General features: G+C 45.8%; 1 long non-coding RNA gene across 1 annotated transcript; it reads right to left on the minus strand.

Annotated features, from left to right (window-relative positions):
- Positions 1–12,974: 12,974 nt before the first annotated feature.
- Positions 12,975–14,209, minus strand: LOC133420857 (uncharacterized). Its single transcript, XR_009770646.1, has 3 exons — positions 14,086–14,209; positions 13,367–13,410; positions 12,975–13,254 (listed from the first exon to the last, which is right to left on the minus strand). It is a non-coding gene; the product is annotated as an uncharacterized LOC133420857 (long non-coding RNA).
- Between the last annotated feature and the right edge of the window lie 120 nt (positions 14,210–14,329).

Raw genomic sequence — 14,329 nt, forward strand, 5'->3', positions numbered from 1 at the left:
TTATTTACATATAGGTGTCAAAAGATGGTAACGTAACACCCCAAATAAATCCTGATGGCACACTACATTATTATAGAACCATTAATTAACTAGAAAAACAACAATCAATAAAAATGAAATGAACGTTAAATGCATGGAAGGAAAAAAAGAAATCAAAGCAATAACAAAGATGATAAAGAACATCTACGGTTTAAAACATTGTGGCTGCACAAAGATGGCTGCGGTGTTTAAAGATGGCGGAGCTTCTGTGGTATTTAAAGATGGACGCGCCCTCGCCACGTGCAATTAGACCGGATGGCAAACGCGGGCGTTTCAAACGTGACTACGGCAGAAAACAACGACTACCAAATAATCAGACACGATAATGATACCAATGATGATGATGTATGCAGTAATCTCAGTTCGGAACACAGATTTAGCTCTGAAACACTCTTAAGTTACTGATAACCAGGGATCACGACTTCACACACAGTTCTGAACCGCTCTTAGTCCTACTGATCACTGCTCACGGGCTCACGTCTCCTCGGGATCTGGATCGGGTGCCTGCAGGCTTTGTCGACTGGGGTTTCCCGGTCAGTCTCTCACGTCCCGTCCCTTCCCCTGAAACGGATTAGACAGCGGCGGGGCCGCCTCGTGCCGGGCCGTGCTTCCGGACCAAACGGAGGCTCTCACGCATTCCTAGGCGCGGCGGGGGGACCGGTCTCTCCTGCCGTGCTTCCCTGCTCGCCGGTCGCCGACGCGCGGCCGTCCGGGCCCCGGGAAAGCTCACAACCGGGCAAGACCGGTCAGCAGACAGGGGCTTGGAGCGGGGAGGGGGGCTTCAGTCGGAGCGTTCAGTCGCAGTTGTGTCCCGATCTGATGGCCGGGAGCGCTTGAGCGTCGTGAGCTCGAGTCTGTAAAACTTAAAGAGGAAAGAGTTTAGTGAGAGGTCGGAGCCTCCCGGGGACCGCGGCTCCGTGGACCACAGGTCCAACGGACCGGACCGATCCGATGCGGGCCTTACACCCCCCCCCCCGCCGGGGGGAGAAAAGGAGATGGGACCTTGGCCCGGAGCCAAAAGATCCAGCTCGGATGAGATGAAGTGGAGAAGAGAGAAAAAGGGAGAGAGGGACGCAGCGCCGTGGTCCGCGCCGTGGATCCTCGCTGATCCTCCGGCCGGACCGGCTGGAGCACGCCGCAGATCTCTCCTCTTACCCCCCCTTTTGGGGGGGGAAGGTCGTGGTCCCTTTTGCCCTGAGCCAAAAGTGGACGAACTGACCCACCGGTTGATGAAGGAAAAAGAAAGAGATGAAGGAGCAGCTGCAGGGTTTTGATCCTACGCGCGCTGCGGTGATGTCATCGGTGCCTCGTTTGCGATTGGATGCGCGCCGCTTGTAGGCGCCGCCCCCCCCACGCAAGGCATGCTGGGGGTTGTAGTTCATGGCAAGGTGGCCATTTTAGGAGGCACATTAAAGCGTATTCAGGCTGGGGGGGTTGCTGGTATTTATAGGTTTTGGGTCTGTTCAAAGAGGCAGTACCCCCCTTTGAGGCCTGGTTTGCTGGGTTTTCGCTGTCCTGCTTTGATCTGGGGCCATGCAGCGCGGGTCGTAAACGGACTATCTCGAGCCAGGCCGAGATAACCAGGAGGTTAGCAGCAGGGGGTCATAAAACTGACTTCAGGAAGAAGGACCAAAGTCTGGCTTTACTGGTCTTCATAATCCTGAAATTGTTCATATACATTTATAACAGTCCATATGATCACTGGGTGTGGTCCAACACCATAATAAAGAAAACGTATAAAATTAACCAATTAGACTTACAACTTCCCTCCAGGATAATAGTGTGAGATTAATCAAACTTTTAAATGAGTCTTGTCCTTATGAAACTATCAGAATCAGAATCAGAATCAGGTTTATTAGGTCAGCTTGGAAAACTGCCTGTTTTCCACATGCTTGTCACATTTTTGTTAACAACTGTCTCATTGTCTTTGAGGTTAACTGGAGGTTAGCTGGACGCATCTGTTCAGAGTTCCTGTTTTAGTCAGGAAGGCATTTGACCTATGTGACCTGTTGCTTTTAAAGACTTTAAGCTAAAGATGTCTGTTTGTTTCTTCATACCAAGATTAGTTCCTCTTTAACTGAAATGTCACATGTGTGACCTTTTAACCCCGATGTTACCTCTGTCTGTTTCCTCCCATTGTCCATTCACTGTCTACTATTGGCTGTCTTAAAATGGTCATGTTCCTGTCACAAATTCTCAATAAAAAGCTGATGCTGCAAGAAGATCTTGGGAGAAGTGCTTGGGAGTTCTCTGTGAAGGCCTGCGGGCCCTGCACTCCTCTACTCCATAACCTTTGGGGTCTCCGCCGGGGTGGCCCCAGGGGGGGGGGTGGGGCCGGGTCCGGGGATCGGGCCTCTCCTGGCCGGGGGGTGCACGGGCGGGCGCGGCGGCGGGGTGGAACCATTCTCAGGTGTCTATGTCTTATGTTGTCAGCATGAATGGGGGGATGCTGGACCATTTCCCCCTCCGTCTGGGGGCTCCGGCGGCGCCAGGGGCGCCTGTGGAGGTACGGTGGGGCCCTGGCCCGGCTCGGAGGGCCGGCCCCCGTCTACTGGCTGGCCGGTGGGGGAGCGTGGGCGTCTTTCCAGGAACCGGAAACCGGAAATGCGTTGCTACCAAGCGAACCAATCACAGCCCTCTCTGTCTGCGTTGGGTCTGCGTCGCCTCAACGCGTAGTTACAATTTCTGGGAGGTAAGTGTTAGTGACGGCGTCAGCGACGGCTTCAGCGACGGCGTTGAGGACGTTGAAGATGCCTTCATAATTGGATTTATGATAGCAGGATTTCTCCTAATTGGAGGGGGGGGTTCCTGGTGTACCGACAAACGCGTAAGTCGTCGACAGCTGTTCTGGCTCTTTCAGAGCTGCCGGACGTGGCTGAGGGGATAAGCACGGCGACCAACACTCAGACTTTAACGCTGGGGGAGCAAGGCCGCAAGCTGGATGCGATTCTTGAACAGAATCGCAGGCTGGCGGCGTCTTTGAGCTCATTGGCAAGATGGAGAAGACCTTGGAGAAGTTGGAAGCTCGGCTTGGCGGGAATTGATCACAAATTCGTCTGTTTGGAGTCGCCATTGATGAACCAGAGACTTAAGGCAGATGGAAAATTACTGAGTCTGTCTGTTCTTTGCAATATAATTATTGATTCTATAATCTGGCCTTGACAGAGCGGTTTGGCCGATCGCTCTGGTCACAATCTCCCTGGTGGAATGTAAACAAGGGGACTCTGCCCCCACTAACCCTCCCCTCTCAGGAACATCTGTGGACCTGTTTCAGAACTGACCGAGCCGCCTGATAACATCAAGGACATTGGCTGAGAGCAGCTCTGAGCGAAGTTCACGGACTTACCGCTACACACACACTTACTGATAACCACCTCCCTCATTCTCAACGCCTTCCTGGCTATAAGTCTTGTGATGATGATGTTAAATTTGTCTTGTTGCTTTCTGTGCTGAGGTGTTTTTTTTTTGCACTTTCTCACTGTGTACTTATACACAGTGTGAAGATTCCTTTTTTATTCCCTCCTCCCTACCCCCCCACCCCCAACGTCATCCTTTCTCTGCTTTGTTCGGGTCGCTGCTCGTTGTGGTCGACCGGCCGGCAGCTGAGCGGATTTACTGTACTTGTATTCCTGCTTAGTTGTCCTGAATTGCCCCTCGGGGATGAATAAAGTTTCTCTGAATCTCAATCTCAATCTACGAGCCAATAAGATTCTGCTCCCGTCGTTACGTAACGACTTACGGATTTACAACGGTCGGCCTCCGATGCGTGAAACCACGCCCACATCTAACTCCACCGGCCGGAGCTTCCTCCATTTTTACGTAGCGGTGTATCGCGTCATTCAGACAGCCAATCAGCACAGAGCCTCATTATCATAGCCCCGCCCACTCAGAATCCTGCATAGATAATGAGGTTAGAGGATGGGAAGATAAAGACATGGATCAGAGGCTGAATTTCTAATTTATTTAGAAAAAACATTCAACAGCTTGTTTTTAAGACATTCAAGGCCTGTTTAAAATAGGTATTAGATGCCATAATAGGTCCTAGGGATGGGCGGTATGGACTAAAAAATGTATCACGATAATTTCTGGCATTTATCCCGATAACGATAAAAATGACAATAAAAGAAATCAACTCCACCTTTTTAACTATAGATCTATCACCACATTCAGTCTTTGGAGCCCCCAAAACACTCCTCTAAAAGAATATTAAATACTACTAAACTACACCAATTAAATTCAATTGATAAAACCAATTAAATAAATGTCTTTCTTTTTTTCAGGCTCATATCTTTCTTTCTTTCTTTCTTTCTTTCTTTCTTTCTTTCTTTCTTTCTTTCTTTCTTTCTTTCTTTCTTTCTTTCTTTCTTTCTTTCTTTCTTTCTTTCCTTCTTTCCTTCTTTCCTTCTTTCTTTCTTTCTTTCTTTCTTGGCTCATTTCTTCCTTCCTTCCTTCCTTCACGTATGTTGTGCATCGTTTTAACACAGAACCATAAATCAGTTTTACACAAAAACGTCATCAACAGGAATTTATCATTTTTACCGTGAGATACAAATTCTTACCGTGGGGAATTTTTTTGACGGTTTATCGTGAACGGTAAAATATCACCCATTCCTAATAGATCCCCTTTTAAATTTAGTTTGAAAACTAAAGTGAGTGTTAAAAACTCTTTTCCTGGTTGCAGACGCCTGCCAGCTCTCTCTGGACCCCAGCACGGCTCACGGGGGGCTGGTCCTGTCGGAGGGCAACACCCGGGTGTCGTGGGGGGGGCACCAGGCCCCCCAGCAGCCGGACCGGTCCCAGCCGGACCGGTCCCTGCCCCCCCCGCTGCTGTGTGAGCAGCCCCTCCGCGGCCGCTGCTACTTCGAGGTGGAGAAGGCCGAGCCCTTCAGCGTGGGGGTGACCTACCGGGGCCCTGGGGGGCCCTGGGCCCCCCCCGGCCGGCTGGGCCACAACCAGGAGTCGTGGAGCCTGAGCTGCTCCAGGAGCGGCTGCCACCACGGGGGGGAGGGCGTCTGCGTGTCGTCGCTGTGTCTGCGCTGCAGCCGGCTGGGGGTTTACCTGGACTGGGAGGGGGGACACCTGTCCTTCTACCGGGTCTCCTCCGGGGACTCCCCCACCCTGCTGCACACCTTCACCCACACCTTCACCCAGGACCTGTACGCCGCCCTGGAGCTGCAGCCCAACACCCAGGCCCGGCTCTGCAGCATCACCTGATCACCTGCAGCATCACCTGATCACCTGCAGCATCACCTGGTCACTTGGACACTTGGAGACCTGAGCTGGAAATATATATATATATATATATATATATATATATATATATATATATATATATATATATATATATATATATATTTATATATATATATACTCTGAACAATATTCACCAGGGCGGCCGCAGATCCTTAAAAAGTCCTAAAATAAATTTTTGCTAAAATAAGGTAGACCGGTGAGACAGTCCGGGAGGGTCGCCCTCGGGGCGTAGCAGGCCGGTCAGACAAAACCTGAGGAGCCGGGGCAGACAGGAATATATATATATATATATATATATATATATATATATATATATATATAGCCCTACACCCTCCGCAGGGTGCTCGAGGGTTCATGGGAATTTGCCCAATCAGTCTACATGTGTTTTGTGGATCTGGAGAAGGCATTTGACCGTGTCCCTCGTGCCATTCTGTGGGGGGTGCTGAGTGAGTATGGAGTCCGGGGCCCTCTACTAAGGGCTGTCCGGTCTCTGTATGATCGAAGCAGGAGTCTGGTTCGCATTGCCGGCAGTAAGTCAGACTTGTTCCCGGTGCATGTTGGACTCCGGCAGGGCTGCCCTTTGTCACCGGTCCTGTTCATAATTTTTATGGACAGGATTTCTAGGCGCAGCCAGGGGCCGGAGGGGATCCGGTTTGGGAACCTCAGGATTTCATCTCTGCTTTTTGCAGATGATGTTGTCCTGTTGGCTTCATCAGACCGGGACCTTCAGCATGTGCTGGGGCGGTTTGCGGCCGAGTGCGACGCGGCAGGGATGAGAATCAGCACCTCCAAAACCGAGGCCATGGTTCTCGACCGGAAAAGGGTGGCATGCCTTCTCCGGGTGGGTGGAGAAGTCCTGCCTCAGGTGGAGGAGTTCAAGTATCTCGGGGTCTTGTTCACGAGTGAGGGAACAATGGAGCGTGAGATTGACAGACGGATCGGTGCAGCATCCGCAGTAATGCGGTCGATGTACTGGACCGTCATGGTGAAGAGGGAGCTGAGTCGAAAAGCGAAGCTCTCGATTTACCGGTCAATCTACGCACCTACCCTGACCTATGGTCATGAACTTTGGGTAGTGACCGAAAGGACAAGATCGCGGATACAAGTGGCCGAGATGAGTTTCCTCCGCAGGGTGGCTGGACTGTCCCTTAGAGATGAGTTTCCTCCGCAGGGTGGCTGGACGCTCCCTTAGAGATGAGTTTCCTCCCTTAGAGATGAGTTTCCTCCCTTAGAGATGAGTTTCCTCCCTTAGAGATAGGGTGAGGAGTTCGGTCACCTGGGAGGAGCTCGGAGTCGAGCCGCTGCTCCTCCACATTGAGAGGAGTCAGCTGAGGTGGCTTGGACATCTGTACCGGATCCTCCTGGATCCTCCCTAGGGAGGTGTTCCAGGCATGTCCCTCCTCCCTAGGGAGGTGTTCCAGGCATGTCCCTCCTCCCTAGGGAGGTGTTCCAGGCATGTCCCTCCTCCCTAGGGAGGTGTTCCAGGCATGTCCCAACGGGAGGAGACCCCGGGGAAGACCCAGGACACGCTGGAGAGACTATGTCTCTCGGCTGGCCTGGGAACGCCTCGGACTCCCCTGGAAGAGCTGGAGGAAGAGCTGGAGGAAGAGATGGAGGAAGAGATGGAGGAAGAGCTGGAGGAAGAGATGGAGGAAGAGATGGAGGAAGAGCTGGAGGAAGTGTCTGGGGTGAAGGAAGTCTGGGCATCCCTGCTGAGGCTGCTGCCCCCGCGACCCGGGAACGGAAAAACGGCGGACGATGGATGGATGGATATATGTATATATATATATATATATATATATATATAAAATCCATCTATTTGTGTTTGTGTTCGTCCTTCATACGGAAGAGTATTAGAGCCAGATTAATCTTGATTAATTATGTGGCACCTGATTTAATAGAAGTGATAAATTCACTGCACGAATCTGCCCAGATTACTTTTGTAATTCTGTATTTGACCCGGTCTTTGTACGTTTTGACCGTATAGAAACGTAACTCTTATCATTGTAAGAATGAGATGAACCTGCTGGATCTACTGCCCTTACTATTTAACTACTTGTGCTTTCTATTATGTAACCTCTTTTCTTATCATTTTATTTCATTTTATTTGTTATTTACTGTTTAATTGTGTCTTGCCGCTTTTAATGTTGATGTAAAGCATTTTGAATTACCTTGTGTTGAATTGTACTATATAAATAAACTTGCCTTGCCTGTTTTCATTTAAAGCGACACTACGTAACTTTTCCACCTTAATATCGTATTTCCAGAGTCATTGTGATGGTACATCAACTTCCAACAGGTTTAATGACACCTCTGTCCTGGTCTGGGGGGTCTGTATCACCTTCACTGGCACTATGTAACTTTGAGGAGCATGGTAGGAACCCTGCCACACTAAAAAACTACAAATCGTTACGACTTTGACTGCTTTACAGCATACGTCACTTCCCCCTCCTTCCCGATTCGCAGTCGAGATGAAAATGGGCGGGGCTTGGAGCGCAGCTCCTCAGAACCTGTTGCTGCGTTGTGGCTGCAGCAGCTCCACACAACAGACCAGGGAAAAGATCCTAATGGTTTAACTTTTCAACGGTTTCCTGCTTGGAGGCAGAACCACGCAGGCCAAGTATCTGATATAACAAAGTAAAAGAGTGAAAGAGTCGTCGGCTCGCTTTGGATCGCGGCTGTAACGACCAAACACCGGCTTCCACACTGTAAAGCCTGAATTATGGTTCTGCGTTAAATCGACGCAGACCCACGGCGTAGGGTACGTGGCGACGCGCAACGTACGGTGTGTGTCGCTGCGTAAGCTACGCCGTAGGCTCTGCGTCGATTTAACGCAGAACCATAAACAGCCTTAAACCACAAACACTCACACGGACGGGCGTCGGATCAAAACACGGGTTTTATTCCCCACTTCGCCAGCTAAACGCAGTTGCTGGCCAGCTCTCTGCGGTGCAATTAACCCCAATCTTCAGATAAAACTAGTTTGTTGAGGAAAAAATATTAACTCTATTTGTAGCTGCAGAGGAAAAAAATAATCTCACGAGGAAAACAAAAATATTGCTCACGCCTCTTCAACATAATATAGCAGTCAAAAAAAAAGAAAAGAGAAGTAAGAGGGATACAAAACATGTACTGTATGTTGTACTATTATACAAATTTATTGAAACACATGGCTCTTCAGTAGGGATTTCATATGGATCCAGACCGTTAATAATCATTATTTTCTCCATATACTGCTCCCTGGCTTCCTTGTTTAAGGTATCCCGGTAAATTCCAGTTCCTTTCCAGCAGTTTAACATCTTTTTTTGCGTTCCTTCTGTTCACTTGGTGAAACAGAAAAGCGTCCTGTCTTCTCTCATCAAAACAAATGCAGCGACGGGACAGGAGTTTTCCGGCAGTACGCGCTGGTGCTCATGGGAAACGTAGTGTTCTTTCTGGTAAAACACCACCGATTTTGTCCACAAGATGCCGCCAAACTCAGAAAAGCTGAAAGTTACGTTGTGCTGCTTTAAGAGAGTTCAGTGAAAATAATGTATGTTCATAATTTTGTGATGATATATGTCAAGTTATGCGTTTGTTCTGACCACAACTCTGCCCAAACTTGAAAAACTGCTTGATCAATTGTAGAAGGATGCAATGGACAACTCAATTCTTCTTAATCCAAAGTTTTTATTTTCTTGAAGATGGGTTTAGTTTGATGGGTTTAAACGGGGGTAATCAAATAATGTAATGGGATGGGATAAAGAAGAGTAGTAGTAGGTTGATAACCTTTAAGATAAACAGAAAATACATTAATTAGACTCAATTTAAACAATCAGTAAGCATGTTTCCTTTAGGATTTCTAAATAATATGTCACTCAAACATTTAAATTAAATTCTCAAAGTCAATTTCTTAACTTAAAGGAGCTTGGGGCTGTTTTTTTTTTTTTCAAAATGTGCTGCAAGTCGGTCCCGATTTTCCCGCGCTGGGCTGCGGATGTGACGTGACATGATGCTGTATGCGCGTTCTCGACGGCGCTGGGCTTAGATTCAGGAAGAAGACGAGCGCGGTGGATCCAAACTTCTGTTTGGGTAGACATGGATTCTTCCACAGCCGGCAAACGACCCAGCGCCACTCAAAGCCCACTAAAAAGTGCTACCAAGAAGAAAACGAAGCCTTTATCAGAGACAAGTCGCGAGTCGAAAAGAAATTACGAGTTAACACGGATAAGCAAACGAGTAAACATTGGATATGCGTTTGAGTCATGGAGGCAGCTTCAACTTGAACTGGGACTGAAAACAGATGCTGACATGGCTCATTTCCTACTGACCAGGTAAGATAACATTGTAAGTCATATTTAGGGCTTGATTTGAAAATCACATGAGATTACCAAGGAGTCGGAGTGGCCTAACGTGCTAAGTAGCGTTAGCCGCAAAGAAGTAACTTAGTCCACAGCTGTGGAGCATACTTGTTTGTTGTTGTGTAGTAACATTAGCCGCTTACACATATCAACCCCAAGCCTCTCACACTATATCAACCGTAATGGCAAAAAGCTCAGTTTCCATACATTCATTTATTCATCGCTCCGTTCATTCACTATTCATTCTCCGGTCTTTCTCCGTATTTTGTATTGCACAAGACTCGGTTCATCATCATCATCATTATAGTTTTTGTTTTTGCAGGCAAAAGTATTTAGCCATGTTTGTTCTGACCGAAAATGAAAGACACAAAGGTAGCTAATGCCGCGTTCCATTTACTTCGGAGATCGGAACTGGGAACTGGGAATGGCAGCCATCTTGGAATGGTAACTCGGGGGTGGTGAAGACTCTCCCACTTTCCCAGTAGGAAATCCCACTTCGAGGGGCGTTCCAGTTGAAAATTCCGACTGGGAACTGGGAAATTCTGACTTCCGAGGACAAATGGAACGCAGCATTAGTTACAGCCAGCTTGTTTACATATGCGGTCTGACTAAGAGTGTAAAATGTTGTTTTTTTTAAGATATAAGAAGAAGGACCCCCCTGAAGCAGCTACTCTGGGAAGTATGGAGAGGAAAGTCTCAACACCCAGCAAGGGAAAAGCTGCTAAACTCTGTCATCGGTTATCTCCAATTGAACCTGTGTCTGAGGGTATGAGAGTATGTTTTTAGTTAGACAAACATTGAAAAAAAATGACTAAAACAGCATAAAGTGCTGATATTACATTACACATAGTAATCATGTATTTAGCCACACTTGACAACTACACAAACATCACTGATTACATTCTTGACATTGTCTTGACAGGGAGGCAATGAGTGAGGACCAAGCTTTGGATCCTTTGGAAGAAAGGTAAATGTGTTCATGACAAATGTTGTAGTACATTTAATTTATTTATTTATTTTATTTATAATCCAGGGCAGGTTTGTGGTATTTGTTGAGTGAGTTTAGGGGAGATGGATTTTGCTTTGTAGTAACGATACCAGTAATAATCTTTATGAACATACATGTGTTGTCTGTAGTTTCAAATCCATGGATCTTGCAGTGGATGCTATTATACTGGATGAGGAACGAGCGAACAACTTGCTCAACAGTGTGTGAGTTGAAAAATTCAACAAATCTCCACATCTTTTCATCTCCAATGTCTACTTTATTGCACATTCATGTTTATATTTTGTTTTTTTTTATTACAGAATAGAACTGGATGTAAATGGTTCCAATACAACAGTAAATTAATAAGATTTTTTATATTAGCAGAACAGCTATAGTATCAGTATGAAACCTGACACATTACAAATCATAAAAAGATGGAATTATAACAATAATCTTCTAAAGTTTTAGCTTTGTTTTACATTACAGGTCAACTTCAGAACTGGAGAGTTTCCAGAACTGCATCTTGATGTATGCTGGAAAAAGGTAATTTGATTTTGTGATGATTTATTCAGTCTTTATTATAATTACTGATTTGAAATTATTGATTTATCCTGGTCCCATACAAATGAAAAGACATGTGACAAGCGAGCCTTATGCCCAAGAGGATGGAAGAATTTATTTGGTTGAACTTATATTACTTCTGTTGTCTCCTCCCACTCCACGCACACACAGGTTTGCCTTCTCTCCTCCGGTTTATGAAGCAAGGTGTCTTCTCGCTGCTTTAGATTACAACCACCACAATCACCGACCAGATTACATTGACCGGAATAATGAGTTATCGTAAGTCTTACATTTTATTGATGTACAGGACAACTGAATAATACTGAATATCTTGTCCAATGTGCTGATTTATTAAAATGTAATAAATTGTAAAATGTACATAAATTATTTGGTTGAAGTATTGTTTGACAACCATTTACCAACAAAGGTAGGGGAGAGAGGGAGACATGTTGTAAATCTTTATATTGTTGTCTTTTAGATTTAGGAGACTCTACAGCAAGAAGTCACGCAATTACCGTGTCCAAGCGGTAAAGGTAGCAAAAGACTACAGCTACATCCCTGAGCTGCAGTGTTGCATCCTGAGGAAACGTATGGATGGAGGGGGGCTCCCAAGGAGAGCCAAACTGTCACAGGATGACCCAAGGTGCCTTGGAAATCTTGCGGGAGTTGTCCCCCCCCCCCAACAGCAGAACTGGTCCAGACCCAAGTTCGCAGAGGACAGGTATGTCGTTCACCTACATCACACATTTCAAATAATTGTTGTTGTAGACAGAGAACTGAGGCACTTCTGAGGATAAGATTAATTAAAATGCTTTTATTGGTGCATGGCTAATCTATTAAAAGCGTGTCTACCTGTTTCAGCCAAACTGGCCTTCGTCAGGACAGAAGTGAAAACTTCTTCTTCTTTCTTTCTTTTTTCACTTCTGTCCTGACGAAGGCCAGTTTGGCTGAAACGCATAGACACGCTTTTAATAGATTAGCCATGCACCAATAAAAGCATTTTAATTAACCTTACCCTCAGAAGTGCCTCAGTTTTCTGTCTACAACATTTTATGGATCTCCCCAAATGAAGAGCACCTGAGGGATACACTTTTTGGCAATACCCAAGCAGCACTCCATGCACATGTTCCTGTCTGAAAATATTGTTGTTGTTGTGGAGCTCAGGTCAAACAATACCTCTTTGAAATCTTCTGCTCACTATCACCATTTGTAATACACTGCTAATTCATTTTCAAGTCAGGAACTTCCATTTCTAATGGTAAAATTATTTGCACCAAGCTATTATTTATATATGATATCCCAAGGTTATTGAAAATAACAATCACCAGATTAGATTATGAGGCATTTTTGTTATGTTCTAACGCTACTGTTCTCTTCTCTCCATAAAGGCCTCAGCTACATGAAGCAAGAAAGGGAGAAGACAAGACAGTATTATCTTCCACACAATTTTTTATTATGAACATATAAATAAATAATAAAAAAAAATTCAACAACGTGCATTTCCAATAAATAATGAAAATAAAAAATATATATTGCACATAACTGTTTTATTTTTTATTCAGCCACCCTAAATGGGGCTTCCTTGTATCCCGTGTACTGCCCAAATGGGTCGGGAAATTTAGCCCTGATTCTTAGGACACAGCAGCTTGGTATTGGTCTACGGTTGCCTCCTCCCAGACGCCCATGTTGCCAGATGGTGAATTGCCGGTAGGCAGCGAACCGAAACTCTCGATTGTCACTGCCCACTTCTTGACTGTCTTCCAGAGCGAAGATGTCGTTCCACGTCATCCTCACCAGACGCAGCATACCCTCATCCAGACAGTACAGCTCCAGGTGGGCACTCCTGCTCAGACACTGGTCTGGAGCCTGCCGACAGCACAGGTTTTCCAACTGTGTTGGCATGCGTCGGCAGTTCAAGCAGGTGCACCACGCAGGCTGCCCTGTGTCTGGATGATGTGGTCCTGGTGTCTGGTGCCGGAACTCGAGGATGTCCAGCATCACCCCTGGAAGACGAGTCACCACCGACTGAAGGAGGACATCCCTCTCCTCCTGGCTCAGATGCTGTAAAGCCGTCTAGAAATTGATCAAGGAAATAGATTTACAGAGATAGATTAATATTTCAAGTATGTGTGCTCCTAGACTCATTCATATAACAAGATTATTATAAATAATAGCTATAACCAACCTGCATCTCAGCTAAGCTGGCAGCTCGAAGCTCGAATCAAAATCCTGAAACATAAGAACAATAAGAACATATGTATTATCCGCAAAGGAATGTTATGACTTTATTTGATGTAATTTTTATTCAGATTCAACATTGACATTTTTCTCTTTCTTGTATTTACGTTGTCATGGTGCAGTGCTATTGATAGCATTTATATTGTCATATGATGGAAATGGTTTCACAAATTATCTCAGTAACTTGACACAATAAATGAGACATCACACATTGGATGCTGTTTCATGATAGTTCAGCCTGCAAAGTGAAAAAGGTGACAAAGTACAAAACTAAAACCCTCTTCATTCACTTCTACTACCTAGCCTGTTGACAAAAAAAATGAATGTACCCAAAAGGTGACTTGTTTGCAGGTTACTGCAAACTTACCTCATTATATTACTCATCAGCTTTTTAGCAAGCATTGTACTAACTATGTTGGCAATTAGCAAAGTCTGAATTTGGCTGCAGACACAAAGCTAAATGCTCGTAAAATACAACCAGAGGAGGAAAGTAAGCTTCACTCATCAGTAACAAAACAATAAGGCTTATTGGCTCGTGAAATGTTTTACTCACCATTTGGCCAGTGAAAGGTAAACTTACATTACAACCGTCATTTTGCTAAATAAATATCCTAATGTTGTCAAGGAAATAAAGTTAGACTAAAATGAACATTGTTAGTTACTTACTTCGTCGCTTGACATGATTGACGAGGTTTTGCACACGTCACTATCACAACTCAGTGCTGTGAGGGGTCTGTGCGCGCTCCCGTGCCGGCTTCACTGTTGGCTGCAGTACCCCAACGGCCGCCGTGGTGAGGGTGGCGATAGAGAGTCTAATTTTTAAAAAGCAGCCGCAAGCTCCTTTAATGTCTCAAAATGATCAATATTAACTAAACATAAAGTACCATCATGTTTAACTATTTTCAATAAT

The sequence above is a fragment of the Cololabis saira genome, chromosome 20 (genome assembly GCF_033807715.1).
Source record: "Cololabis saira isolate AMF1-May2022 chromosome 20, fColSai1.1, whole genome shotgun sequence".
NCBI lineage: Eukaryota > Metazoa > Chordata > Actinopteri > Beloniformes > Belonidae > Cololabis > Cololabis saira.